Here is a 26,700-nt window from a genome sequence, read left to right on the forward strand (position 1 = left end):
AACTGCTAATAATACATTGAAAACTGATTTAAATATATGTATAATTAAGTTCTGAATGTAATCATCTCAAAAGACCTGCCACCATATTACATAATAAAATAATCATATATTTTCAATATATTACAAATTTTAACTTCAAGAATATTGCTTTTCTGTTGCCTCTTTGTTTGTTTAGCAAATACTTTCTCATTTTGATGTAGCACCTCTTTGCAAAATTACACATTTATCTAAGAAACTAAAATGATATGAAACCTTATAATGTATTCAAATTCCATTAAATTGGTGCTTTCTGTGCCTGCATTTTCCACTGAACTATTAAAAGAGTCCTGTGCAATGAAGTGCCCCTTCTGCAGCTCTAAAACAACTCATTTTTCATAACAGTGTATTTTTGAGCTGTATATCAAGTCTAAGATGAGCTGACTTTTTTGAAACTGGATGTATGAAAGCCCAGAGAAGCAGAGGGAAAAGATGGAGAATATAAACACACATATGTCAGTAGGCGTTCACCAGAAGTATTTTCCAAAGAGAGTCTGCCACTGGAAAACTCATTCCTTAAGAAATAATGGCAGAACCATCAGTGTGAATAATGTACAATTTATTTTACATGTTGTGTTCTTCCAATCATAGTGTTTTCAGTTCCCAGTCTAATTGAAAACATATTTTCTAGATAACAAATAGGAAAAAAGAAGGAAAGAAAGAAAGAAAAAGAGCTTTATAGCCAATCCCTAACAGAAGAGTGTTTATTACTATTCTTTTCAAAATACATTCAAGATAAAAATTACAGATTAAATTTGTTGTAAGAGTAAAATATTAAAGAAAATGATCGTTTTCTTACAGATTATTTTGATGCAATGTGTTAAAAAAGATATTGAATGTTTATTCTATTTTAATTCTTGAATTCTTCATTGACTTTTATAATTGAATCCTAAAAAATAGTAACACACACACACACGCACAGACACACATAACTGACGGATTTAATAAATGTGACTGGAGAAGCATAATCACAACTTTACAAAGTCTCTCATGGTGCTTTAAAAGAATTTTAATAGAAAAAACATTTTCTGTTCTCAGCTTTTAAAAAAAAGTTTCATGATCACTAGCTAATTATTTAGTTAGAAATGTCTAGTACCATAGCTTAAATCTTCATTGAAAATAAAGTTTTTGGTCACTTCTCTCCACAACTCCCAACTATCCCATTTCTCACTTTCAGTATTACTGAGTAACAAGTGGGCTGCCTTTTTTTTTTTTTTTTTACTTTTCCCTTTATTCTGCTTATAATCCCACTCAAGATTTTAGCCCTTCTGGGTTGAATTGTGGGAAAAACAGAATACAGAAAATTCATATTAACCTGTACTGTGATAATTGTTGTATTCCTTGGGTTTGACGTAGGTGGAGCATCAAATCTTGGTATCATGGTTGGCTTTGTGGAAACTTCCATGATTGTTTATCCTATACATCTCCTGCCCTAGCTAACCCCTCCCCCCACTCTACTTCCCACCCCCCACCCATCTACCACTAGCTTTCTAGTTACTCATTCCCATACAGTCTCTTGGGTAGAAATTAAAAGGGCCCCATTCCACTCCTGCAATCTTCTGATTGGCGCACTTTTTCTTCATGGACTATTCTTCAAGTGTTTCCTTATGAAAAGAAGCACCTACCATAATACTGTTAAAATCACTGGTTTTCTTAACCTGGGTCAGGCACATCTAATGAGTTCCCAAGTTGAGGATACTCCCTGGGTGGTCCCTTTGGGCTTTCTCTAACTGGCTGTGGGGTAGAGGGTAGAATATCTACACACTTAAATAAAATACAAGGTGCCCAGTGAAATTTAAATTTCATATAAGTAACAATGCAATATTTATCATAAACTTATTAAAAATATCACTCATAGTTTATCTGAATTTCTAATTTAACTGGATGTCCTGTATTTTATTGGATTACTTTATCTACCCTTCACTTGTTGTTGAGTAGGATATAACAGCATCTCTCCCCAGAATTTCCTTTCCAATTCCCCCCTCTTAGGCTGTATCTCTAACAAGTGGAGGCAGGATACTTAGTTCTTAGACATTTCTTTTGACTAATGCATTTTGGTATATCTCATACAACTCATTAAGTATCAGAAATCTATCTTACCTCAGTGCCTCAATTGAAATTTTAAGTTTAGCTTCCTGTGTAATAAATGTGATATAATGTATCATTATGAGATATCTTAAAAATCCTTTATAACTTCATATTTTTAATGTCCCATAGATATGACTTCATGTATTTTTAGAATCACAGTGCATAGTTACTTGCTATTATGATTATAGTAATAATTTTATATATTTGTATTTTATTTTTCTATATATATTTCTATTTTTATATTTGTGTATTATATTTATAATTTATATAATTTACATAATAATTATAATTTTTATGCTAATGCCTCAATTCCTCCAGGAACTGCAACAGCAACCTCATTCTTCCTAGAATTGCTCTCTTCCTTATATAAAACCATGATCTTCCATGCCTCTGTTGTTCAGTTCCTTTGACTGGCCCAGAATGGGTCTCTGACCAAAGGTAAGTCAACTAGAATTGTCCATGATAGTTTATATCAACTCTGAGAGAAATCAATTAAACTAAACTTTTCCATATAAAATTCAGAAACTGTATTTGATCATATTTCTTACTTTCTGGAGATAACTGTATTTCAGTGACAATGATGGAGGCATCTGAGGCTTTGTTCTAATTATTTCTGTGGTCTAGGTGCCACTTTTGACCTTCTTACACATGAGAAGTCTACACTTTTGTTTTTTAGGCTGATACATTCCATTTTTTTTGTCTACTCTAGTTGGAGTTAAGATGTCCTTTCTTACAATCAATGGACTGCTTACATGTTGCAATGCAATTCATTATTTTATTCTTTGTTTAAGATTTTATTTTTTTAAGTAATCTACACTGAGTGTGGGGCTTGGACTTACAACCCCAAGATCAACACATTCCACCAAATGAGTGAGCCAGGAGCCCCTCAATTCATTACTTTAATATTGTGCCCAACAAAAGGCTATCAAGACTTTTACAAAGTGATATAGATTAGGGAAGATGATAGGCTTAAAAAAGATCAACTAAAGTAAATGAATTGGTCCTATTGTAAAATATAGTTAGAAGAGGAAGAAAACAAATAAGCATCACAATAGAAATGGTTAATACCTAAAGACACGGATATGTCACCCCATACAAATTCTATACATATATAGAACTATATATGTATAGTATATAAAGTATGTATAGCATATATGGTATTTAAAACCATATATCCAATGAGAGGTTATACCTGAGTGAAATTCTATTTATCTAAGATAGGAAGAGAAGAACTAAGAGCACAGGTTCTCAGAATTCTTAAACAGATCACCAAATATTCTTAGTAACACATTTTTAATGTATTTTACATAAGGAATTAAAATTAGAAAAGAAATTCTTGCATATATGAACATTGAGCAATGGCATACCCTCACAAAAAAACCAAAAGCAAACAAAAAACCTCTGACAATGGCAGGCAGATAATTAGAAAAGTACGATTACCTATTTCATCTTCATTTTAGCATTAGATCTAGAGTTGGCTCTAAGGACTATTTAAGGTAAATGGTTTGGTTTTTTAATCTTTGTCTTTCAGAAATTTTCCCCTCATTTCATTAATGTTCCTCCAATAGCTTCCCAGTGCACTTGCCCTGTCCTGCTTTCTGGGACACAGACATTTGACCAGTTATTTCTGTACCAGTCCCAACTCTACGTCTAAAGCTCCCACCCCATATTATTATTCATAATAGTGAGCAAATTATGACAAAAGTAGGTGTGAATTAGTCAAATCACTTTTATAAAAGTTCAATTGAAGTTTCTTTCAGGTAACACAATGAGGATATGAAATTCTATCTATTTTGCCATACTTCTTATTTCCATTTTTTTATTACATTATTCATATTTTCTAAACAATGGAAGAATTGTTGTCTCTCCCAGCAATATTCTTTTCCAATAAACTTCACATAATTTTATGACCATGACTCTTTGAAAGGACTTCAAAATTAACTAATATTTGCAAATGACTTTATGGATAAAGGTCTGGTATCCAAAATCTATAAAGAACTTACCAAACTCAACACCCAAAAACAAATAACCAGTCAATAAATAGGCAACATGAACAGACACTTCTCCAGAGAAGACATACAAATAGCTAACAGACACATGAACAAATGTTCAACATCACAAGCCATCATGGAAATGTAAATCAAAACCAAACCACAATGAGATACCACTTACACCAGTTAGAATAGCCAAAATTAACAAAACAGGAAACAACAAGTGTTGGGAGAGGATGTAGAGAAAGGGGGACCCTCTTACACTGTTGGTGGGAAGGCAAGTGGGTGCAGCCACTTTGGAAAACAGTATGGAAGTTCCCCAATATGTTAAAAATAGAGCTACCTATGACCAGGAATTGCATTATTGGGTATTTACCCCAAAGATACAGACGTAATGAAAAGAAGGGGCACATGCCTCCCAATGTTTATAACAAGAATGTTACGCTGTTGCTTCTTGTGGAACAAGCAAACAGTGAAGTAGCCAAGATGACCTTCAATAGATGAATGGATAAAGATGTGACCCATATATACAATGGAATATTACTCAGCCATCAGAAAGGATGAATATCTACCATTTGCATTGACATGGATGGAACTGGAGGGGATTATGTTAAGTGAAAGTCAAGCAGAGAAAGACAATTATCGTATGGTTTCACTCATATGTGGAACATAAGGAATAGCACAGAGGACTATTGAAAAAGGAGGGAAAACTGAATGGGAAGAAATCAGAGAGAGAGACAAACTATGAGAAACTGGGCTCTGAGTACCAACCTGAGGGTTACTGAGGGTGTGGGAGGGGTAACCAGGTGATGGGTATTAAAGGGTACACATGTGGTAATGAACACTAGGTGTTACATGCAACTAATGAATCATTGAACACTACATCAAAAACTAATGATGTACTATATATTGGCTAATTGAACATAATAAAAATAAATTTAAAAATTAACTTATAGAGTTATTATATAATTTATTTAATATTGGTTAAGCTGGTGTTATATACCTATAATCATTTCAGATTGTGCAATCATAAAAGAAATACAAAGCATGATATGAGTTGATATAAAAATACATATATTTTAAATAATTGAAGTATGGTAGAAAGTTGCCAATATTCCAATTGAAAAAAAGGTGTAAAATACCTGTAGTCTCAGGAAACCAATGTGCGGCTATATTGGAATATTTTTCTTTGGTGTTCATACTCATTTTAAAATTCAAGAAAAATATAACAATAAAAAGTATGCAAGACTGGGCATCTGGGTGGCTCAGTGGGTTAAAGCTTCTGCCTTTGGCTCAGGTCATGATCTCAGGGTCCTGGGATTAAGCCCTGATTGGGGGCTCCCTGCTCAGCTGGGAGCCTGCTTTCCTTCCCCTCTCTCTCTGCCTGCCTTTCTGCCTACTTGTGATCTCTGTCAAATAAATAAATAAAATCTTAAAAAAAATACATGGAGTAATGGGACACCAGGGTGGCTCAGTGGGTTAAGCCCCTGCCTTTGGCTCAGGTCGAGATCTCAGAGTTCTGGGATGGCGTCCCATATCAGGCTCCCAGCTCCATGGGGAGTCTGCTTCTCCCTAGACCTCCCCTCTCATGCTCTCTCACTCTTCTCTCTCTTTCTCTCAAATAAGTAAATAAAATCTTAAAAAAAAAAAAAAAATATATATATATATATATATATATATATATATATATATATATATATGGAGGACTTTGTCTCTGATAGAACAATAGAGAGGAAAAGAAGGGAAGGGTAATGATATATTCATTAGAACACAAGGGAAAGAAAACAACAAAACAGTCTGAAACACAAGGAGGGAATCAGATTCTCCAGCGGGATAAACTTGAATATTTGGTTAACATCACTGTTTCACATGTGAAAGTCATACAATTGGGAATGGGGCATATTGAAGTTAAAGTGTTGTTGTTGTTGTTGTTATTACTACTATTATTTTTATTGTTGCTGTTATTGCAATTTGTCTATAGAAGTTAATGGCTGTCATAACAAGGGACTTTCTGAAAGGGCCAGACTTCAAAATAAGAACTAAGGTGAGTGTCAGAATTCCCCTTGAAAGGGTAAGCATTAGGAACTCATCCTTTAGTTAAGTAATTAATCTAACAGCAGGCTTTACACTGAGACTACTTCAAAGCAAAAAAATATATGTAAAGCAGGTAGCCGAGGTGGGCTGTTATGGTACACTGCACTTAACTTCTCACACTATACCTAAAAAAAGAAGAGTTCAAGATATTTTATTTGTAAATTAAACTAGTTAATTTTATTTAAGTTAAAAAAAAAGATATGAAAAGTTGAAAAAAAGGAAAAAGTTGCATATTCTGGTCTCCGAGAAATTTTCCCACTTATATTTCTCTTATTTATTTAGCTAATAAAAACATCAGTGTTCTAATTTCCACATTGAGTTTAAAAAATTGTTATACAATGGGTGAAGTGAGCATTTGTAAATCTTTTTAACATTTTTCCTTTTAGGGACCAATTCCTCTCTATATATGGCTGAACCTGCAGTCGTAGTGACTTTCCCTGCCTTCATCTCATCCCCACCCTTATTACCTACTCCAACAAATGGTGATCATGTGATCCACAAGGGCCAATGAGTGGAGCTGCCTTATGCAGTTTGTTGTACCTAAACATGTCTGGCCAAGGGAATGAGTGGGGTCTGAAATCTAGCCATGCTTCTCTCCCCAAGCTGTGTACCTTGGCATGGGGTATACATGCCCAGAGAAAGGTCACCTTTTTCTAATTCTCATAAAGGCTCCATCTGCTTGCCAAGCTGTTCACCTGCAGGGCTGCCTCTACCTAGTGGGGAAATTATTTGCTCATTTGTACAAAGGCTATGGAGCCATATGGGCTAGCAGAGGTCCTGCCAATGAGAGAGCACCATATCCTTTGCCCCAGTGATTGCTTCATGGATGGACTAAAGCTCAAATCTGGTCAATTAGAATTCTCCCCTGGACTTTTGTATGACAGTTAGCTTGCAATATTGCATTTAATGGCAAGGGTTGTTACACTGAAAGGATGATCACAGCCACATCCCTGACTCCATGGAGAGTCTATTTTCAGGATTAAGTAAATGGAAAGAGAAAGGGAGCTGAGATACAGATAAGGAGAGAACAAGTTCTGGTTTGAACTTCCTGTCCCAGGGCTCACTGGTCTATCTACTGGCATTTCCCAGTTAGAGGAGGCAATGTTTTCTTCTAAATTAACTTGGTTGCAAGTTGAGTTTGTCATATTCAAATGAAAAAGTTCTGATATACACCTGTGTTATAGTGATTAGTTCAGTTGCTGCAATTCACTAGAAAGGATGTTGTACATAATGGAATGCTACTAATCTTCCTCTAATAGCAGTGCTACAGGTTACTATGTAATAATAAGCATCTGTTGCTTTGCAGTATGAACCTATATGTAAAAGCTGATGCTTTCAGAGTAAATGATGGATTATAGTGGGATGAATTCAGTCAGGAAAGGATCTCTGAAGATAAATGAGTGCTTTTGCCTAATCCCAAAGTAATGAAGCTGGATTGGCATAAGAGTGAAATGAAACACTTCAGTTCGAAGAATATTATGAACAAAGACACAGAAAGTTAGAGATATACAACTTTTACATTTTGTGAAAGGTGAAATGAACTGTGGTCACTTATGTCCAAGACTGGAGCTGAAAGAACATTAAGGAGATGTGCCTTATGCACATCCTCGTGGGTAGAACTGTGAATTTTCAAATTGGGCCACAATGCAAATATTCCAAGGACTCAGCCCAAACACCTGCAACTTGCTACAGTAAGAGAATTTGCTTAGTTACAGCCTTAGCAACCAATTATATGCAGTAAAGATTGGTTTTCTATCGCCACTACCTATCAAAACTCTTTGGGAACACATATAGAGGCATTCCCTTTTGTCTTTAAAAGCCCTTGACTTTTGTTCCCTGTTGGGGAGGGGACAATATTTGGGTTGCTGCCCAAATCTATGTTCCCCAAACTGTAATTCTAAGACCCCAAATGAAGCCTTTTCATTTTACTTTAGCTCTGACTTTATTCTCAGTGGACAGTTTCCAAATGAATGAATTTATTAGCTCAATTCTGAAAATTTTCATGGGTGTCTGGAACCAGAATCATCTGGATTCATATTTACATATGATTAATAGGTCTCTCACTCGTTTGTTCTCTCTCTCTCCTCTTGTACGAGGAACAATACCCTTTCTGTCATTCTATCAAAAGTCTTAGGATTAGTTGTAATTGACACTGCTTAAGTCATGGGTCCAACCTTCTGTGGATCGGACTGGCCAAAGATATATGCGGTTCTGATAAGGTGGAGGAAGTTCCATCTGAACAAACACGTTGAGAGTTGGTTGCCCAAGGAAGGGGTGAGCCATTACTAGAAAAAAGGAAAATAGGTGATGGGTATGTAAACATCTAATGTCCAAGGAAGACAGAGAGCTGACTGGCTAGACGGCAAGAAGTGAAAATTTTCAACAGCATAAAGAATATGGTTGGATAAATGAGAACAAGTTCAAGAAACAATGGAGTGGTGTAAGTGTGAGGTATTTGAACATCAATATTGTACTTACAAATGGAGTTTACATACAGTAATCTGTTTAGCATTGGAGAAATACCTTATGAAAAGGTATACCTATTTTGAATAGGGAGCTTATATCATTTATATTCCAAGCTGGGACATTTTTGAGAGTAAAGGGAAATAGTCTTAATGACTGTACCAGAATAAAAGGCAAATATTGGCCTTACAAACTGTCACTCTTCCTAGCAAAGTGGTCAGAAAGCGTAGCTCACACACACATTTCACAAGCAATAATATTTGACTCTGTTATCATAGCCAGAATTAATTCCAAGAATCTGTGACTAACCTTAAGGCAGTCACCTATAACTGAACATAAGAGGGACCAGGTGATTGGCCTGAGAACCTGTGCCATAGTGGAATACTTGATCAGATGGTAAACTACAAAGCCAACTGGATCCTCTCCCTTAAGAAATGTTAGCTGCAAAATACACAGAGTAAGACTTCTCAGAATGAAGCAGAATTGAAAATAAACTCACAGGTAACACAGTGTATTAGTTGGTGTGGGCTAAAGTTCCATAAAAGCCAAAACCAAATATATGTGTCTCAACCAATGAAAGTTGAAAGCTGTATCTCATTCTTGTGATAGGGCAAAATGTGTGTTGCTAGTCATTGGAGATCTCTGTACACAGTGATTCTGAGAGTAGGACTTCTCCAGTTTATGGCTCTCTTGTCCCCAAGTTGTGGATTACCATTTGTAACCATCCAGCAGGATAGATAGATCAGAAAATGAATGGATGAACCATAAAGTTTTTCTTAAGAGTCTTGGCTCTCATCATTTCCATTCACTTTACACTGATGAGAGAGACACAGGAAACACCGGAGACACAGGAAAGAGGGTCCCGGAAAAGGTACTGTGGCTGGAACACCTTCACACCAGGTGAGGGTCTCTTAGAAGATTATTAGTCAGCTTTGCCTAGTAAGCAGAATCTCAGTAAACAACCTGAGAGGTAGAACTGTGGATAGTTGTGAGTGGGTTAGAAATGGACCTTTGTTTAAGAAGCAAAGACAGAGAAAAGTTGACCTATACTTCTTAGTCCAGCCTCTACAAATTGGTGTTTGAAGAATTTTCTCCTGGCCTGCTTGCTTCATTTACAACAAAGTCTTACGTGTTCATACACATTAATCTGGGAGAAATTATCCAAGAAATTTATGGCTCAGTCAAGCTTAGTAACTCCCACTTTCAACTCCCCAAGCAACACAATCTACTTTTGTGGCTTCAATTACACTTTTCATAGTTGTTGAATCCCCCATTTATTTCTCCAGGACAGGACTCTTCTTGAGCTCCAGCCCAGCATACCTAGTAGAATGAAGTGGCTCCACTATATCTTGCATCGCAAACAACTCGGCATTCCACCCTGAAGCCATCACTTATTCTCCTCCAGCCTGCTGCTCTTATATTCTTTATCTCAGTAAATAACACTACTGTATGCTCAGATGGGAAACTTGGGAATCAATCCTGAATCTTCTCTCTCTCACTCTTCACAAAATTGATCACGACTGGAGCCATGAACAACCAGAATAAATAGTGTTACCAGAATTTAGAATCAGCGATTCCTGGAAGAAAGCTGGAACTTTTGCAGGAACTCGTCTGACAAGAGCTGGGACCATGAGTGAAGGGTCTGCTGGGAGCTGTAATCACAAGAAGATGCAGCCTCCTCAGAGTAAGAGAGGGAAAAACACCCTGGCTCTTCTCCTACCTTGTACTCTAGCACCTTCCATCACTGAACTTATGCGGAAGCCAAAAGGGCAAGGAAGCCTGAGTGTCACACTTTGGGGAACACAAGAAGGTTGGGAAATGAATGTACATGGACTTCTCATTTTGGACCTGCTTATCTTGCTAGTCCTAGTTCTTGACACGGTTCTCTCTTTTGGATGCTCTGTACTTTATCCCAGGGACCTCATTTCCGTTCGTTAGCATATGCTCTTTGTACTTTCTGTGTTTGTAAACCCCAGTTTAGGGGACTATAACTGTGACCCTCTCCCAATTGTCTGACTATCTATTCCTAACAGTGCTTTGGGTCTCAGCTTAAGTATCATTGCTTTGGAAAGTCTATTTTGGTCCCCAAATCTGAACTAGTTATCTGTAACATATGAGTCCTTAAAACCCTGTAAATCCCCATTACGGCATTTATAACAAACATTAAAACATAATATAAAAATAGACTATGGTTTCCAATTTGCTTGTCTATATCCTGAGCCAGTTCATAAATTCTTTGGGAATAGAGAAGGGGCCCACTGCTTACTAGTCACCATGGCACACAGGACTTGCTCAACAAATATCAGTTTACTGTGTGTGTGGATCAACAAATGAAGGCAAGTGAGTCAGGAAATAGAAGTGGCCAGTAAGGACTGGTGTAGGTCCCTACAGGGCAACCATAGGAATTATAGATAGGACCTCAGTGTTCTCAGCTTTTGAAAGACAGTGTACATTTTTTCGATTTCCATGATATTCAAGTGTGTGATTGCTACTTGGGCTTTAGTGCTATCTTATTTCACCAGGACCCTTAAACTAAATTCCTTACTCATCCACTTAGGCAACACACATCATAGTACATGACATAGATGAAGGAGAAAGGCACAGGAAACCAGGAACCTGCCTAAAAGACCACTGTAGGAATCTAGGCGTGAGTCTGTAGGAGGAACAAATTAAATACAAGAAAAGAAGAAGAATGAGAATTTTTTTTAACTTGAGAAATAGTTTAATTTGGAAATAATCCCACAACGAGTAATCAGAGACTGTGTTTACCTGAGACATTATTAGAAAAACTTATTATAATCTAGTTTAGATACCTCTCTAGCAATAAAGGCACACTTCTCATTTGAACGTGCACTCATTTGTGGGAAAATATCAAAAAGGTTGACCAAAGAAAAGCTAGTACCACAGTCTGGGGAAAAACTACAGAGTTCCTTATAATTATTTTAAATACAACATATGCCCCAAATTACAAATAAACAAACAGTAGGGTTTGGCTTTAATTATTATTTCCTAAGGCACAACAAAGTCAGGTGGTATCTCTGTCCTCATCTCTCTGTGACTTCTGCATATCACTTTTGCTGCTGGCTGCTGAGACAACCATCCTATGGAGGGCTATTATCACTCTGCTGGAATGATCATCTTTTATGATGATAGTCCATTTGTTGGCAGTTTTATCCAGGTTAGTTCATAAGTAACCTCTTCCTTAGGCACACAGATTTGTTACTGCCTGTTACATTTCCATACCTAATTTCTGTTATACAAATTTATGATGCTGAAACTCTTCTCTAGTGTGACTGAGTTAATGTGAACGTGCTATGCTAGTAATCTTCTTTTCTGTGTTGGAGGGGATTTCAATTACTTCTATCTGTAAGCAGAACATCTTCTAGAGTAGTCCATGAAGAACATTTCTTGATATACAATGTCTTTTCCCAATGGTTTATTGTCTCTATACGATAGTTATTAACCTGAGCATCTAGAGATAAAATCTTCTGCTCTGTAATAAAACTGCCTCACTAGGTCTTTGCTTACTACAAACAGGTTCCATATATTCTCAATATTAAATAAAGAAGCAAAATAAAGTTGAAGTAGGATCTGTTTACAAAAAATTACAGAGTGCTCTCAGTCAGTCACCACTCAGTCACCAAAAAAACCAAAACCAAAAACCAAAAACCAAAAAACAAACAAACAAACAAAAAAGGTATGATACAGTGTTTTCTGTGTTCCCTAAAAAATGCTACTTGAACAAATTCTCCTTAAATCTGACCTTGTAAAAAGGGATACTCAAAATCAATAGCATATATGCATAAAATATAAATTTGGTGATTTTCTTTTTACATAAATATAAGATAAACAATTATATTACTTGTAAAACATCTGAGCAGTTTGAAACTGGTTTTATGAAAAATAAAGCAGGTCCTCAAACCACAGAAAGTAACTTAGAAGTAAAGTTCAGCTGGCATGAGTTTTCCCAGGAAAAACTTATATCTCAGATATCTTGTCACTCAATTGTCTACCCAAGTGCCCACAAAGCAACTTTGCAGCCAAAAAAATGAGTACCAAGTAAAAATATAACCATAAAAATTCATAGTTGGTGTTCTTAGTCATAGAGGAGTTCTATTAAGGCAGATTATTTTATGATACTCTGTGAATGAGAGAAAACACACTTTCCAAACACAGACATGGAAATGTCACCTAAACATTTTTTTTTTATAAAGGATTTTTTTTAAAGATTTTATTTATTCATTTGACACAGAGAGATCACAAGTAGGCAGAGAGGCAGGCAGAGAGAGAGAGAGGAGGAAGCAGGCTCCCCGCAGAGCAGAGAACCCGATGCGGGACTCGATCCCAGGACCCTGAGATCATGACCTGAGCCGAAGGCAGCGGCTTAACCCACTGAGCCACCCAGGCGCCCTCACCTAAACATTTTGACTAGATAGCGTCCAAAAATTATTTTTATCTAATGGAGATAAATATACTTACTTCCTAGGGTTGTGGTGAGGATTAAATAAGAAAATGTGTATACAATACCTGTTGTGGGTTGACTGCATTCCCCCAAAATTTATATTGAAGTCTTAACCCCCATACCTCATAATGTGATCTTATATGGTAGCAGAGTTGTTGCAGATATTAACCAGTTAAAATAAGATGAAGCCAAACTGCAGTAGGGTGGATCCCTAACCCAATAGGATTGATGTCCTTCATCTATAAAATAGACGAAAGCAGAAAATATCTTTATCTTCTACAAGCACCAAAGATTGCCAGTAAACTACGAGGACTAGAAAATAAGCATGGAACCAAATTGCCCTCACAACCTTCAAAAGATCCAACCCTGCAACACTTAAATCTTGGACTTCTAGCCTCCAGAACTGTGAGACAATATATTTCGGTTCTTTAAGCCTCCCACTCTATGGCATTATGTCATGGCTACCCTGGCAAACAAATACAGTACATAAGACACACTAGCACATAGTGGGGATTCCACTGGCACCGGTGCCTCAGTGACCTTCCACATGGACACATTCATGTACAGAGAGGGATGTAGTAGTACATTAAGCATTGCAGTAAAAGTTTAATAATCATTTTGAGAACTAGAATTCCCAATCTCTGTTCTAGTTTCCCAGAGAACAGAGGAGAACAAGACAGAAATCTGAGACCCATGAGAACTGAGTTTTTGTTTTTTGTTTTAAGATTTTACTTATTTATTTGAGAGAGAGAGAATGAGAGGGGAGAGGTCAGAGGAAGAAGCAGACTCCCTCCTGAGCATGGAGTCCAATGTGGGACTCGATCCAGGACTCCAGGATCATGACCTGAGCCAAAGGCAGTTGCTTAACCAACTGAGTCACCCAGGTGCCCCAACAACTCAGATATTTAACAGGGATCCCAGCACAGCCCTTATCAATACAGGAATTCAGCTGTTCATCCAATGGACAAGAAAGACCTTTGTGCACAAGGAAGAATGAAAACTTTGGTAGAGAAATCAGGGTCAAATGAGTTATTCATCATTTATAGCATATTCGCTGTACATGCAAGCATTCTGATAGGAGCAGAGGGCGTAAGAGTAAAGGGTTCCTGACTTTCTTATCTAAGAGCTAACCGTCTACCTGGGGGAAAGTCATTAAAATATCATTAAAAAATTGGCATAGGGCTCTGAAGAGGAAATGAATGGAAATAAGTAAAATAATTCTAGATACACTGAGGTTTAGGTGTGGCAGGAAGCTGTGTATGTATACTTGTCCCAATCGTCAACATGAAGTTGTACGGAACATTAGAATACTTTCTGGAGCTCCTTACATCTTCTTTGGCTAAACGAAATACATTATTTGGGCTAAACTATAGTCATTAGAACTAGGTTAAATTGGTGAATGCCTGAGTAAGTAAATCATTGTAATGTGTTTTCTCCAGAGTTTTCTATGTGCCTGATACCTAAAGCCTAAGTGTTTTCGGTGGTGATTTATTTCTGCTATTCACCAGCATCTTTATTATAAGTACAAACATTATTTATCTAGACCTAGTTAAAATGTGAATATTTTTGCTTCTTAGTGGCCTTTCCTAAACATTCTACAAAAATACTCTTCAAGGCTGAACTCAAAAATCCTCTTCCTCTGGTCTATATCATAGAGATTAGGTGCACTTAATTCACAGCTATGCAGCAGAATTTGCCATATTATACTGTGGTTTGTTATATCCAATCCTTTGTATTTAAACATTGTGTATGGTGAGGAAAAACAATTTACTTTTGCTCTTCTAAATGTGCTTTTTTGTTGTTTTTAAAGATTTTATGTATTTATATGACAGAGACAGGGATCACAAGCAAGCAAAGAGGCAGGCAGAGAGAGAGGGGGAAACAGAGAGCACAATGCTGGGTTAGATCTCAGGACCCTGGGATCATGACCTGAGCTGAAGGCAGAAGCTTAACCCACTGAGCCACCCAGGTGGCCCATATGCACTATTTCTTTAAGGGTGGTATAAAAGATTGGGGTCCCTGGGTGGCTCAGTGGGTTAAGCCACTGCCTTCGGCTCGGGTCATGGTCTCAGGGTCCTGGGATCAAGCCCCACGTCGGGCTCTCTGCTCTGCGAGGAGCCTGCTTCCTCCTCTCTGCCTGCCTCTCTGCCTACTTGTGATCTCTGTCTGTCAAATAAATAAATAAATAAAAATCTTAAAAAAAAAAAAAAGAGTGGTATAAAAGATTAAGAGTCACTTATGGTTTGTCTCCCTCCCAATCCCATCTTTCATTGACAAACTGAGGGTTGCTGGAGGGAGGGGGGTTGGGAGAAGGGGGGTGGAGTTATGGACATTGGGGAGGGTATGTGCTTTGGTGAGTGCTGTGAAGTGTGTAAACCTGGCAATTCACAGACCTGTACCCCTGGGGATAAAAATGTATGTTTATAAAAAATAAAAAATTAAAAAAATGTAAAAAAAAAAAAGGTGGTATAAAAGGGGGTGCCTGGGTGGCTCAGTGCGTTAAGCCTCAGTGCGTTAAGCCTCTGCCGTCGGCTCAGGTCATGATCCCAGGGTCCTGGGATCAAGCCCGACATCAGGCTCTTTGCTCAGCAGGGAGCCTGCTTCCCCCTCTCTGTCTGCCTGCCTCTCTGCCTACTTGTGATCTCTCTCTGTCAAATAAATGAATAAAACCTTTAAAAAAAAAAGAGTGGTATCAAAGTGGTATTTGAAACCCCTGAAATAAATGGATGTATCTGTACTTTGGTACAGTCTCTCATTTATTTAGTTTAAACATTAATATAAACCAAATAAATTTAATATAAGATGTTGCCAATTTCAATGTAGAAAAGACGTAACAAAACACCTTGGGTAGTTCTGTTTGTGTTACTGCATAATGCTAAAGCAGTATCACAACTAAAAATAAATTGTTTCCAAAGGTAAATCATTGTGGTTTATTTGCTAGTTTGCACTAGAGAGCTGACCTCTCCCAATGCAATTTTTCATTCTAAACTTGTATAAATAATAATTGTATAATATGTCTCCCTTCTACCTTGTAACAATTGCTTCAGCCTACATTACAAATAGCCACTAGAAAAAAATTATATATAACGGGCATAATATATCAGGCACATATATAATATGTAATAAAATAATGCTTTTTATAATATATTACAGTCTAATATATCACTTTGTGTAAGGGTCCATACCATGAATTACAGCCTTTTATCATTGGGGAATGAGCAAGAATAAGACAAAATCAGGTGCATGCAGTGGCAATCATCAGGCAGCTGCTCAGAAAAGCACATGATTTTTATTGCATGGGGCCCACTCTTGGTAGACACACATGGTGACACAGCATAATAGAATAGCCTAGCAGACCCCACAGTTAAGAGGTTCTACACACAAGTGATGGTGAGATGGTTGGGCTTGGCAATAAGTTGTGAGGCTGGAGGCCCAAGGGCCAGAACTCTGGCTCTGGGGCCTATGATGAGAGTCAGAGACACACTGCAGGTGGTGACAAAATGACTCCAGCTGTGGAGAATGGCAGAGGAAAAAAAAAAAAAAAGGCAGATGATTCCATGGGGCAGAAAACAGGAGCAAAGGCTCTAAAGGGAAAGACAAAAAGAGTATAGGAGAAGGTCCAGATCCTCCTTAGAAACCAGTACCTAGGTGGGAGGGCTGGCAACACATTGGGAACAATGAACGACAAGGCAACATGATGGCAAAGGTGGTGACAAAAGAGTCTAATATTCCTCCTGCCCTCCTTCCAGGGACTAAAAGCAGAAACACCTGGTTAGAAGAGGTGGCAAGGTTGCCAAAGATGAGCAAGTTTATGACAAAACATGTAGGTATTTAGAAAGATAGGATTAATATATAGTTTGTAAGTTTGAATTTTAATGATAGAATTTTGGTAACCATCTGAAAAGTTTAGAACAAAAATAATATAATCATGATTCATGTATATAAGAGTATTACCACCCCCTTAAATAACGTATCATTTACATTTTTTAGGAAGAAAAAGATGATGGTGCCGGGAAAGCAGCTGTCATGCCTAAGTGTCTCAAAAATTCATTCTTTTTTTGGGCTAAATTCAACTACTAAAACTTTATAGGCAAGCATTAAAATGTCTGGGGAAACAAAAGTTACTGGGCAGAGATCCTAGTAGATAATACCGGAAGAATGAGAAGGCAGGTGATTCTTCTGAGTCTACAGTAAGATGAATCATGAATATAGACTTAGAACTACACTTGAGTCATGAGGAAAAGCAGAGAATCTCTACATATTTGAAATAATAAGCAAATGTTTGGTTAAAAGAGAAAATGTAAACAATTTAGGTTGATTATCATGCTTAGTGAAATAAGTCAAGCAGAGAAAGACAACTATCATATGATCTCCCTGATATGAGGAAGTGGTGATGCAACATGGGGGCTTAAGTGGGTAGGAGAAGAATCAATGAAACAAGATGGGATTGGGAGGGAGACAAACCATAAGTGACTCTTAATCTCACAAAACAAACTGAGGGTTGCTGGGGGGAGAGGGTTTGGGAGAAGGGGGTGGGATTATGGACATTGGGGAGGGTATGTGCTTTGGTGAGTGCTGTGAAGTGTGTAAACCTGGTGATTCACAGACCTGTACCCCTGGGGATAAAAATATATGTTTATAAAAAATAAAAAATTAAAAAAAAAAAAAATTCTGATCCAGGGCGCCTGGGTGGCTCAGTTGGTTAAGCAACAGCCTTTGGCTCAGGTCATGATCTGGGAGTCCGGTGATGGAGTCTGACATGGGGCTCCCGGCTCCGCAGGGAGTCTGCTTCTTCCTCTGACCTTCTCCCTTCTCATGCTCGCTCTCACTCTCTCTCTCCCTCAAATAAATAAATAAAATTAAAAAAAAAATTCTGATCCAACGTAGTTTATACTAGGGGAGTAGTTCCCAAAGTGTGTTCCTGGAACCAGCCAAACCAAGATCTCCTAGGAAATTTATTAGAAATGCAAATTCTTGGGGCCCACCCAGATCTACTGAATGAGAAACTCTTAGAGTGGAGGCAGGAATCTGTTTTAACAAAACCTCTAAGCATAGAATTGCCACATAGAGCAAATAAAATATAGTATATACAGTTAAATTGAATTTTAGATAAACAATAAATAATTTTAGTATGTTTTTAGTATATTCCATGCAATATTTGGGACATAAGCTTCTACTAAAAACAAACATTGTTCATCTGAAATTAAAATTTAATTGAGTGTCCCATATTTTATCTGAAAACCTTATTCTGGTGATTCCAATGCAAGCTAAAATTTGAGAATTTTAAGGTAAAAATAATAACAATATTAAATATATATATATAATCTCTTATGTCCACAGAGCAGATAATGCTGAAAGCATTAATAATATGGTGGCATGTTTAATTTGATTCTACAATATATTTTTTGGCCCAATGTATTTGTTTCTATTTGTTCTTTATATTTTGATGTTTGAATTAATTGCAATATTCAAAATGTTGTCAAATTCCACATAAAATCATGATCTATATCATGAATCACATATCAGAATGGCAACAATTGAGACTACTAGCAAGGAGGGTCCCATGTTCCACAGTCTCCACCACTCCCTGTTGTTCTCTACCATGTATCTAGGTATAGCCTGTCATCTTTATCTGCAACTTGCCTATGTTCTTTTAGATATATAAATTTCCAACCTCTCCTTTAAAGGTTTTTCCCCACATGTGAACCTTTTGAAATATGAAATATGTTAAAAGACCTCATAAGGCAATACAAGAGTATTATGCCATTGGCTACATCTCCCAGAAAATAAGTTATTAGAATTAGAAATCAAGGTTGTGATAGAGTCCAGCAGAAACAACCAAACTTGACTTCCATAAAAGTCTATTTAAAGAAAAAAAAATTAGGTTTCTTTTGTTTCATTTAAACTAAAATTATTGATTATCTTAGTGAAAATGCATATTCCAAATTTGATGATATGTTTTAGTAATGAAAAGAATATTAATATAAAACCTAACTATGAGGGGCACCTGGGTGGCTCAGTCAGTTAAACATCTGCCTTCCACTCAGGTCATTGTCCCTGGGTCCTAAGATTGAGCCCTATGTCAGGCTCCCTGCTCAGAGGGGAGTCTGTTTCTCCTTTTCCCTCTGCCCTTCTGCCTGCTCATGCTCTCTCCTTCATTCACTCTTTCTCTCAATTAAATAAATTAAAAATCTTGAAAAAAATTAACAATGATTTTAAGAACTAAAATGTTAACATTGGAGAATATTCATGAGCCAAAACAGAGGCCGATTTCTGATCTTTAATGCTAAAACTAAATTTTGATTTATATATTGAATCTAGGCCATGTATATGCACCCCAAGGATTGTGATTTGCTAATCATTCCTCTCTACCCGCTTGAACTAATACATAACTAAAGACAATCAGTGGTAAGTGCTTTGTTTAATTTGGTCCCTGATATACCCAAAGAACTGGTGTGGTTGTTAAAGTCATACCATTTAAGCATTGCTTGATTTATTTAAAATAATTAAAGAAGAACTGAAGAAAATTCACCTAGTTTGTACTTGATCCAACTTCGTGCCTTCATGATGTGAATTCTGCAAAGTCACTTTCAATTCAAACTTTTGCGGCAATGTCCCTTTTACTATCTCAAGAGCTTTCCCAGAATAAATCTTTTCCTTTCTAGGCAAGGCTTGGAGAACATGTGCAATGCTTTTGTGACATATGGGCCTGTCTACAGTAATTAATTCCTAGTTTGTTTGACCTAATTGCTCCATGTTGGCAACTCTTGTTATTTTATTAAAGGCAACATTGTTAAATATGAGCAAAATATTTTCCAAAAATAGTGAATTATTTTTTCAAAGTTGAACACATTTTGTAATTCCTCTGTTATCAATTATTAAATTATTTATGTTCACAAAGGATTCCTAGCTTGTGATCTCAAATGCTATTACATGCTCCAATTTAATTTATCTTTTTAATTATATTGATAATTAGTTGTGTTTTCAGTCTATTGTGGAGGAAGAAATTAGATTCAATTTTCTTTTCCCATATATCCTCTGTTTTATTCATGCTCTTTAGGAAAGTAGAAAACCCAGGTGTTTGCTATTTTATGTAGAGTAGATCAATGTTTCCCTTGGCTTGGTAGATGAGGAAGGGCATTTTGTCTACCTTGAACTCCATCCCCCTTCAAATTGGTGGTTGCATCTCAGATCCATCTGGACTTTCTTCTCTACCTACCTGCATCTCAACTAGCCCAAACTCCAGAGCAGTGACTTATAATGATATATAGTAAACAATTCAGGAATTTACAAAGCCTGGTAGTTGTTGCTCTCTCACAGTTTATAGCAGAAAAAGCCCTGAGAAAATAAATTTTATTTATCTCTCTCTAGATTTGTGAGACCTTTTAAAAGCAATTCCCTAAGATTCATGTGGTATATTATAGGATGACATAATTCCACATGCCTAATTCTAATGCTGTCCCTTAGCATCAAAATATATTGGTTATTTGCAAATAGTAAAATAGTTATAAATTCACACTGTTCTCATTTACAAATTCTAATATACAAAGCTTTTGGAAAATCATATGGAATTTGTATAGCCTTCAGAAGAACTTTTCATCTAAAGCCATTAATTACTCTAGACAGGACTTCTCAATTTACAAAAAAAAAAAAAATTCAAAAAAATAATGAACTCAACAAAGGAGTAGGTACAGCAGTGAGAAGATAAGGTATTAGGAGTCTCTTCTCCCTATCTGCCCCCTCCCCCAGCATCATAAAGCTGGAAGAGAAAAATACTTTTGAAATATCTTCACTTGAATTTGAATACTCTATAAATCTTGATGTCATGTGAATTTCTCACCCGTTGAAAACAATTGGATCTGATATTTCAGAGAAAAGGCAAATAAGTGCTAGACCAAAGTAGTTAGATTTCATTGTCAGACTTGATTTTGTAGCAAGACAACAGGTTTCACAAGCAGGCTTTGTTAAGGGATGGAGGGTGGAGGATTCTAAACCCTTTCACCTTGAAGGATTTGGATCATAGTTTTGTTTCTTAAATATGGGGACAATGCACTTCCACTTAGGGTGTAATGTCATTGCCATAGAGATAGGAGGACAGGAACCACAGGAAGGGAAAGCCCAAAAGCTTGACATCAGCCCTTCCAGTCTTGAAATCCATGAAGGATGGAGGGCACAGGGAAGACAAAGGGAAATAAGTATGTCAGGTACCCAGCTACTTGCTGTGGTACCTTCACCTTACTCTCTCATCCCAAGCCTGTAGAGATAGGGAAAGGGGCCCTTAGAAACATCCAGAGAGTTCTGATAGAACCCAGCACATAGAGGCATACATCTCTGGGTGTGGGTGTTTGGGAGGGAAGAGAAGTGGACCCAAAGCTCCTAGCTGAAGACTTGCATAAGACCACTGGCAGGCTGTTATGGCTGATTGTGCAGTACTATTTGCATAAGGGAGACTGAAAGAAGGGAAGCAAGCTGAGATAGTTACTCAGAAAAGGAGGTATTCTTACAAAGAGAAATGCCAAGGTCATAAGTCCCACCTTAAGATCTAGGACTTCAGGAGGTCATCTCAGGACTAACCCCATACTAGCTTCTGAGGCTCAATCACAGTGAAGTAACAGCCACTCAGATCATGAAGAGGAAGGGTCAGGGTTCAGTTCCTTCTGTCCATTTACTTTGTGATGAGGCCGGGTTTCAAACTTGCCATCTGCCCTTTGGGCAGACACAGGAACCAACTCAACCTGTTCAACTAAGCTCCATGTATGACGTTTTGAAGAGCCACCATGGCTCTGAGTCATGGCTGGCTGCTGCGGGGATGGAGACGACGTGGTAGAGGTGGGCAGTCTTTTCCTTGCCTTTCAGCACCTTCCCAAGGCCAGATCTCCACAAAGAATGCATGAAAGAAGAATGCTCACTGGGACTGGGAGTCCAGGGTGTGTGGCAGCCTCGCTGGGGCTCAAGCTGAGTTCCCACCTGCAGCTCCCGGTGGCAGTCAACTTGAGCGGTAGAGCTGTGACTGAGGGGTCCCCAGGGAATACACGTACTCGTACTCGAGTGACAGACGTGACTGGCCGGTCTGGCTCCCAAGATAAAGCTTGGAGAGCTGCAGTGACTGGTAGGCCTGAGTGGCCTCCGGGGAGCCATGACTTAGGGGCCTGCCCCTGGCTGGTGCCCAGTTTTGATGATGCACGAATTTGAGGTGCTTCTCACTTCCTCACTAGCTTCATCATGATCTCCTGTCCTTGCCATGATCCACACCCAGGCCTTGCCCAACAGCCAGACCCTGGCGTGTCTGTAAGGTGGGTATCGCATAAGTGGGGCGTGTCATCCGGGACCCCGGGCGCCGGCTAGAGGCCTGGCGCGCCGGGCATGCGTGGTAGGGGACGACCAGGTAACAGCCCAGTGGCACCTCCCGAGCAGCTTCCGCAGCCCCTAGTCTTCATCTGGGCCACGGTGCACACCAGCTGGCGGGTCAGGTGCTGCATCTCCCATGGGCGCTGCTCCAAGCGGTGGCAGCCCCTGCGCTCTTGCAAGGTGCGCCCCGCACTCTTCAGCGCTGCCTCCTACCCACCTAGGGCCTTACAGGGCCCTGCAGTGCGGCTCTCACTGCATCGGACGAGCTCAGCGGCAGAGCAAGAGGCACCCTTGTCTGAGAGAGGGACAAGCAGGGGAGAGGATCCCGAGCACACACAGATGTAAGTGTATGTATATGTTTATTTATTTACATTTATATAAGTAAATAATCTTCTTTTGGGTAACAGCCAGAAGTGGACATACCTACATAGATCTTGTGTGTATGTAGTTGATACAGTATTACATTAGTTTTAGGTGTACAACGTAGTATAGCAAGTTTATGCATTATGTTCATCTCAAGTGTAGCTGCATATATGTTTTAAAATCTTGCAATGCAGGTGTTGCCTCCTACTGCCTCATGCACCATCATACCTCTCTGGAAGTTTCTGAAGCATTCATAGTCTGCGAGTGGGAGTTTAAACTGGCACAATCACTTTAGAAAACAGTTTGTAATAGTTACTAAAGTTGAAGATTCGTGTGGCCCTCTCCCAGTAATTTAACTTCTGGTTATTTAACCTAGAGACCCTCATGCGTAAATGTACCAGGTTATACTTCAAAGAATATCTCTAGCAGTGTTTATAATAATCAAACACTGGAAAAGCATTGCCCATCAAAAATTAAAGTTAAGTTTGATATGGTCATGTGGCAGAGTATGCTACAATTTTAAAATTATGTTTGTTATGTTCACACAATGTGATACAATTCATTAAAAAATAAACTAGAGCTATGTGCTTTGTATGGATTAATTTTGTATATACAACTTTTTTAAAGATTTAGTTATTTGAGAGAGAGAATGGGGAGGATGTGGCAGAGGGCTAGAGAATCCTAAGCCAATCGGAGCTCAATCTCAGGACTCTGAGATCATGACCTCAGTTGAAACCAAGAGTTAGTCACTTAAACAACTGCGCCACTGAGGTGTCACTAATTTTGCAAATATAATGTTAAGTGCAAGAAGCAAGACAAGTGTTTACTTATGGTATGATTTATTTGTGTAAATTTTAAAGGCAGGAAAATCTGAACTGTAATTTATATTGTTTTGATATATTTTTTTTCGTGTTATATCTGTACAGAAAAACAATAAATTAACTGCATAGTTTTACTGGGAGTTGGGAGTTGGAATAAAAGGATGGTTTTCAGGGGTACATAGAAGCTTCAAGGGTGTTAGAAATGTCCAAATTTTTTACGTGGATGGTGATTACATTGCTGTTTGCTTACAACCATTTTTTTTAATATGTTAATATTTTTATTTAAAATTCTTTTTTTTTAATTTTTTATTTTTTATAAACATATATTTTTATCCCCAGGGGTATAGGTCTGTGAATCACCAGGTTTACACACTTCACAGCACTCACCAAAGCACATACCCTCCCCAATGTCCATAATCCAACCCCCTTCTCCCAAACCCCCTCCCCCCAGCAACCCTCAGTTTGTTTTGTGAGATTAAGAGTCACTTATGGTTTGTCTCCCTCCCAATCCCATCTTGTTTCATTGATTCTTCTCCTACCCACTTAAGCCCCCATGTTGCATCACCACTTCCTCATATCAGGGAGATCATATGATAGTTGTCTTTCTCTGTTTGACTTATTTCACTAAGCATGATACGCTCTAGTTCCATCCATGTTGTCGCAAATGGCAAGATTTCATTTCTTTTGATGGCTGCATAGTATTCCATTGTGTATATATACCATATCTTCTTGATCCATTCATCTGTTGATGGACATCTAGGTTCTTTCCATAGTTTGGCTATTGTGGACATTGCTGCTATAAACATTCGGGTGCACGTGCCCCTTTGGATCACTACGTTTGTATCTTTAGGGTAAATACCCAATAGTGCAATTGCTGGGTCATAGGGCAGTTCTATTTTCAACATTTTGAGGAACCTCCATGCTGTTTTCCAGAGTGGCTGCACCAGCTTGCATTCCCACCAACAGTGTAGGAGGGTTCTCCTTTCTCCGCATCCTCGCCAGCATCTGTCATTTCCTGACTTGTTGATTTTAGCCATTCTGACTGGTGTGAGGTGATATCTCATTGTGGTTTTGATTTGTATTTCCCTGATGCCGAGTGATATGGAGCACTTTTTCATGTGTCTGTTGGCCATCTGGATGTCTTCTTTGCAGAAATGTCTGTTCATGTCCTCTGCCCATTTCTTGATTGGATTATTTGTTCTTTGGGTGTTGAGTTTGCTAAGTTCTTTATAGATTCTGGACCCTAGTCCTTTATCTGATATGTCGTTTGCAAATATCTTCTCCCATTCTGTCAGTTGTCTTTTGATTTTGTTAACTGTTTCCTTTGCTGTGCTAAAGCTTTTGATCTTGATGAAATCCCAATAGTTCATTTTTGCCCTTGCTTCCCTTGCCTTTGACGTTGTTCCTAGGAAGATGTTGCTGCGGCTGAGGTCGAAGAGGTTGCTGCCTGTGTTCTCCTCAAGGATTTTGATGGATTCTTTTCGCACATTGAGGTCCTTCATCCATTTTGAGTCTATTTTTGTGTGTGGTGTAAGGAAATGGTCCAATTTCATTTTTCTGCATGTGGCTGTCCAATTTTCCCAGCACCATTTATTGAAGAGGCTGTCTTTTTTCCATTGGACATTCTTTCCTGCTTTGTCGAAGATTAGTTGACTGTAGAGTTGAGGGTCTATTTCTGGGCTCTCTATTCTGTTCCATTGATCTATGTGTCTGTTTTTGTGCCAGTACCATGCTGTCTTGATGATGACAGCTTTGTAATAGAGCTTGAAGTCCGGAATTGTGATGCCACCAACGTTGGCTTTCTTTTTCAATATCCCTTTGGCTATTCGAGGTCTTTTCTGGTTCCATATAAATTTTAGCATTATTTGTTCCATTTCTTTGAAAAATATGGATGGTACTTTGATAGGAATTGCATTAAATGTGTAGATTGCTTTAGGTAGCATAGACATTTTCACAATATTTATTCTTCCAATCCAGGAGCATGGAACATTTTTCCATTTCTTTGTGTCTTCCTCAATTTCTTTCATGAGTACTTTATAGTTTTCTGAGTATAGATTCTGTGCCGCTTTGGTTAGGTTTATTCCTAGGGATCTTATGGTTTTGGGTGCAATTGTAAATGGGATTGACTCCTTAATATCTCTTTCTACTGTCTTGCTGTTGGTGTAGAGAAATGCAACTGATTTCTGTGCATTGATTTTATATCCTGACACTTTACTGAATTCCTGTATAAGTTCTAGCAGTTTTGGAGTGGAGTCTTTTGGGTTTTCCACATATAGTATCATATCATCTGCATTTGACTTCTTCTTTGCCGATTTGGATGCCTTTAATTTCCTTTTGTTGTCTGATTGCTGAGGCTAGGACCTCTAGTACTATGTTGAATAGCAGTGGTGATAATGGACATCCCTGCCATGTTCCTGACCTTAGCGGAAAAGCTTTTGGTTTTTCTCCATTGAGAATGATATTTGCGGTGGGTTTTTCATAGATGGCTTTGATGATATTGAGGTATGTGCCCTCTATCCCTACACTTTGAAGAGTTTTGATCAGGAAGGGATGCTGTACTTTGTCAAATGCTTTTTCAGCATCTATTGAGAGTATCATATGGTTCTTGTTCTTTCTTTTATTGATGTGTTGTATCACATTGACTGATTTGCGGATGTTGAACCAACCTTGCAGCCCTGGAATAAATCCCACTTGGTCGTGGTGAATAATCCTTTTAATGTACTGTTGAATCCTATTGGCTAGTATTTTGTTCAGTATTTTCACATCTGTGTTCATCAAGGATATTGGTCTATAGCTCTCTTTTTTGATGGGATCCTTGTCCGGTTTGGGGATCAAGGTGATGCTGGCCTCATAAAATGAGTTTGGAAGTTTTCCTTCCATTTCTACTTTTTGGAACAGTTTCAGGAGAATAGGAATTAGTTCTTCTTTAAATGTTTGGTAGAATTCCCCCGGGAAGCCGTCTGGCCCTGGGCTTTTGTTTGTTTGGAGATTTTTAATGACTGTTTCAATCCCCTTACTGGTTATGGGTCTGTTC

This window comes from Mustela erminea, chromosome 2 (assembly GCF_009829155.1).
Source record: "Mustela erminea isolate mMusErm1 chromosome 2, mMusErm1.Pri, whole genome shotgun sequence".
Classification (NCBI taxonomy): Eukaryota; Metazoa; Chordata; class Mammalia; order Carnivora; family Mustelidae; genus Mustela; species Mustela erminea.